General features: G+C 39.4%; 1 non-coding gene across 1 annotated transcript; it reads right to left on the bottom strand.

The window, feature by feature from the left end:
* Positions 1-4,116: 4,116 nt before the first annotated feature.
* TRNAG-UCC (transfer RNA glycine (anticodon UCC)) lies at positions 4,117-4,188 on the bottom strand. Its single transcript has one exon. It is a non-coding gene; the product is annotated as a tRNA-Gly (tRNA).
* Positions 4,189-5,212: the final 1,024 nt, after the last annotated feature.

Genomic DNA, 5,212 nt, shown 5'->3' with positions numbered 1-5,212 from the left:
TCGATGAAAAATTGATCAGCTCTTCAAACTTTTGGAAGGGGGAGGGGGCTAGTGCAGGAGACTAAACAAACTCTTATTGCATTTGATGGAGTGAGGGAAACCTGGAGGGAAAATTCCAAGGAAGTTATCGCCACGTGCTTTTATCGATTATAAGGTATATCCATACTCTTTCATGTTGTTGAAGCCTTCTTTCACTTTCGCGAGAGTTGCATCGACGAAACCCTTATACTTTTCCGTTCAATAGGCTCTTGAAAAAAGAGGAGGAATATAGGTGGTCTGTGGAGAACCTGTCAGTTAGAAAAAATGGTATCGCATTGAGAAAATTAATTAAAAATGGGAATTGAGTAAAATATTTCGCCTCGTGGCAAGGTCTTGATTAATTCGCTTCCTGAATGGTATTGGTTTTTAAAAGCTTATGCGTGAATATGTACTTATTCCATTCAGAAGTTTTAAGCTTCATGCATATTTGAGTGTCTACAAGAAAGATGTTCTGCTTTCAGAATAGTTACAATATTATGAGGGAGGGACTGTATTTAGGATATGCATTCGTGCCTATATCTATTCAATCTCCATGCGCATGAAAATCTGAATCCATAAATGTTCTGCAGATATCATAAATAACTCTTATTTCATTTTGTAAAATATATAACTATATAATATTTACGTAAAAAATCGACATGTCGCCATTAAATATGTTTTTCACTGCTGGAAATTGTTTTATCGGTTTTCTCATCATGAGTTGATTGTGCGTGTGGTTTTGTTCTCTTTTACGGGTTTTAAACAGTCAATGTAATGAAAATGGATTTGACTCCATCTATACTGTTACTCGTATCTTAATTAAACATTTTATTGCAAATTTTAACTTTAACTTTCTCAAGGTGATGACTTAACGACCCCGCCTGCCCCCTTGCAGCGGCTTGCGGGGTATTATGTTGATAGATGTAAATCATGGTCCAGATAACTTTGAAAATTCTTCAAAAATAATTTACATATAATTTAAATTACTTAATTAAAGGTTAAAATGGTTACATGTTTAGACCCGTCAGATTACCAATCCAGAATCATGCGTGAAAGTCAAGCCATGCGCTGAACACCCTCCCCTGTGGATGGACGTGCAATAGTGCTTTTCAAACACGCGTTTTGTAAAACTTTAGTGGGCCGGTTTGAAGATACCAGGGTTCTCGGATATCTCAAAACCCGTCTCAAAGGTCTAGTTCTCCGTCCGTTCCTTCACTCGGTATTTTTCTGCACCCTTGTTTCGCCCATCTTGTAGGACACTTTTCTTCACTTTCCCTTCTCAGGTAATAGTCAAGTTGAGTTACCTTAACTTTAGAACCAAATGACCGTTATACTCGAGTGTAGACGAATCATCGATTGCCAAGTTAGTCAATGAGGGCGAATCTTTTTTAATTACATACCTGTTCCAAACCAAAACTTCAAGTTCAATTCATTGAATGAAGCACATCTAGTTCATAAATATTCACTTCTATAACCTGAATCCAGAGAATTGTTAATAATAGATACTGCAACTAGGGTTTGAGCTCAAAGAAATAATAACAGCTGCCAGCGATCTAAGGAAATGTTAAGTTTTAAAATTGAAAACATGAAGCTAATCAAAATAAGTACTTATATTCTACTGTTTCAGGCTTTACTTCGTGGAAGTATATATTATCCATACTAAAAAGACTTGGTACTTTTCGACAGATTTTTATCATAAGGTACAACGCGTTTCACTGATTTGCGGCATCATCAGGTGCAATTGTACCTGATGATGCCGCAAGTCGGCGGAACGCGTTCTATCTTATAATAGAAATCTGTGGAAAAGTACAGTCTTTTTATTATGGACAAAACTATTACGTTTTAGAAGTCTAATTTTTGTTGGTATATTTCTTCATTTTATGCTAATATTGAAATTTACGTTGAGGATGCATTAAGAATTAATTTTTTCTTATATTTTCCATTTTTATCCTTCTGGGTCCCCTCGCATTGTAACTTCTAACCATTTTTCGCTTGAGTCTGAGGGGTGGAGAGAATTGCAATTCTATGAAGCAACAGCTCATGAATTGAATCATAGATAATTGTTCCGAACATACATGCGGTAGAAGTAAAATGATTACGAAAACGGACGAGGACCAAGGTGGAAACTCGAATTCCGGCTCCGTACTTAACCTGGTGACTAAATGGGTACGGGTTACAAATCCGGTTACGTTTTCGGTCTTGACAATTCTTGTTTTCTTGTAACTCGGGTTTCGGAAACCAGGTTTTTTCAACAGCGCTTGTGTAATCGGATAGTAATAAATTATTTTAAAATAATAAATGATTTATCAATATGGGGAATTACTCAACTTGCAGCGACATCAATAACTTAAATTGTTAACATTTGCACGGGATTATCGCGTGAAAATGGCTTAATACTATATGTAACTGTTTATGTCCATGCATTATAAATTTACCGCGGACAGTAGAATCTCGTGATGCGGTTTACAGGACCCAAATCCTAGGCATTTTTGAAATCTCCATTCCGAGGCAGTTTTATGGTGCCTTGATCGGAATCTTGTTAAGGTTCGGACCGCAAACATGCAGGCAATTTTTACTTCGACGACTTTCTTTCCGAAATAAGAACCCCCTCCGATCACGATCTAACGGGCAATCGGAAGCCATTAATCGAATGGAAAGTCCTGGTGTGAATTCCGAAAGCTTTTCATTTGCACCACCCTTCACGCTGTTGCTTTAAGCTTCCGTAAAATAAAAATAGGTCCACCAATAAGACGGCCTGCGTGAAAAGCAAACAAGATTTGACGGCCCTCCGTAAATTCCTCCGCAAGAATACATTCCTCCCTTCCCTTCAGGCTGGGTACCCCATCATCCCTTCCCCCCCTTCAGTCACCCCTCACCGTCAACGTAACGAAGACTTTAACGCCGGGTTCAGACTCTGCAGTGACGTAATCCTGTTATCGGCTTCCGAGGTCCAATCCGTAAAAACAGGGGCGGCGTCAGTTGAAGAAGAAAGCCTTCGAGGGAGACTGAAGGGATTTCGGCGAGGGTGGACGGCTTTGGGGATGAAAGGGAAAAAGGGGATGGAGGATGAGGTTGAAGAAGGGATGATAGAAGAAGACGAGGAAATTCAGTCCGTTGTTATTTTATGCTCAGCGGAATTGCGGCGGTAACGGAACGCGAATCCAGATCCAGATACACGAGCAGCGTAGGGTGGGAGAGTGAGAACACGATCGGTAACAAAGCTGCGCAAATGATATTTCCGGAGCCACGGTGGGCAGGTCTTTAACCCACTGCCCAGGTGAGCAAAGCCCGCGAACTTGGATTTTAGTCTCCATTATTTAAGTGAGATCGTGCAGTAAAGTTGGTAGTTTCAAGCGTAACTTTGTGAAGGTGGTCTATTTTCAGAGAAGGGACGAACCAGATACTTGTCCACATTATTTCTTTAAATTAATTCGACTTATTTCACATTGATAAACCTTGCTTTGCCCAAAAGATACAATATTAAGGTTGCCAGAAGATGATTTTTAGAGTGAAATCGGTCGGACTTATTTAAATTAAGGATGTGGAAAATTACCTTGTCTTCTATTTCTTTGAAAAGAGATGGAGAGATATACTCTTTATTGTTTAGCCATTTAAAACGGAAATTCAATACTTCTAAATTTTGGAACACCCAACAGCGTATGACATTTTAAAGAAAAAACAAATTAGTTGAATGATATTGACCAAAGAGCCAACTTTATTATGTTTTATGAGAGTAATAAACACATTTAAGTTAAACTACTTCGGTACTGGAAATATCTTCGTCTATATATTTTTGCCCCGAGTAGCCGATACAGGACCATGTAGGCTGTCATAATATATCCACTTCGTGGACGATTTTGGTATCCATATTAAAAGATTTAGTACTTTTCCATAGACGTCATTTGTATCTTATTGTTATCCAAAAATAAAGTCTGTGGAAAAGTACAAAATCTTTTAAAATGAATACGTTGGCCAATTATTCTGGTTTTCATAATTAAGCTCGTGTTGAAACAAATTTTAGATGCAGAAAATGACTTTTTTTTTAAAATTGGTGTTCATGCATCCTCTGGCACAAATCTCTTGAAGGATAAAAAAAAGTGCGTCGGCCGGGAATCGAACCCGGATCAACTGCTTGGAAGGCAACTATGCTGACCATTACACCACCGACGCCGGCGGTGGGGAATTGCTTGACACAGATTACACTTCATTAGGTTGCAAAAGTAGATCGCTTCCTTGTAAATAAATGTTTATCACTCAAACGACAATATAATTACGAGAAGATTAACAGATTCTTAGCTCATTAAACTTGCAGGTCGAGCTAGTAAAAATGTGTGCATTTAAATGATAGCATTGGTGGAGGCGCAAAACCACCATTTTGGCTAGTGAAAACTCACACAGCGAGGATTAAGCATCAAACAAATGTGAAAAAGCCCATCTGAATTATTTTATTTCCTTTGCGGACATCCCTGTACTCCACTTCCGCTTCCTTGTCTACGCTTTGCCACTCTACCCTTCCGCCGAGCCCCGTGCGTCCCTCACAGTCTCCCTTTCCGACGATTTTCTCATAAGTGTCGGAAGTACATACAATATGCCCCCTCCAGTAAATAAGACAGTGACTGGCGTCCCCCCGCCCGGATGCGGGACCGAGGAGGTCAGTCAAGAAAGTGTCCTCTCCGGCTGGCAGCGGAGCTGGAGCAACTTAAGCCGTTAAAACGATTACTCCGAAAACAAAAATCAATTGGATCCAGCAGTAATATACCAGTGTTTAATGTGTTTTATTCCAAAAGATCCTAGTGAAGATGAGAAATAATAAGACCACAGAACGTTTGATTGGGAAGCATGGGAACCCTCCTTTGGAAAACTTGGCCACACTCACACCTCGACGGAAGAATCAAAGACTGAAGTCATTTGGGAAATAAATACTGGACCCACAATGTAGGGTAAATGCAGCATGTAATAAGCGGAGAAGGAGAATTGGTGGTGTAAAACCTATAATTATCTACGTTAGAATCCAATAAAAAGAGTGCACCATAATTTCCGTAAGTAGGTGGTAGTGCGGGTGGTGATCTTTTATTGGACCTATTTCTTATAAACACACCGGAACGTATTTTTAGTGTATCAACTGACGAGGGCTTTCGCCTGTATGTGTTGATTTTGCATGTGGTTTTGTTCCTTTTTACGGGTGGTGACCTAA

Source organism: Hetaerina americana, unplaced genomic scaffold (assembly GCF_022747635.1).
Source record: "Hetaerina americana unplaced genomic scaffold, ioHetAmer1.1.p SCAF_15, whole genome shotgun sequence".
NCBI classification, from domain to species: domain Eukaryota; kingdom Metazoa; phylum Arthropoda; class Insecta; order Odonata; family Calopterygidae; genus Hetaerina; species Hetaerina americana.
This window is presented reverse-complemented; position numbering and strand designations above follow the sequence as displayed.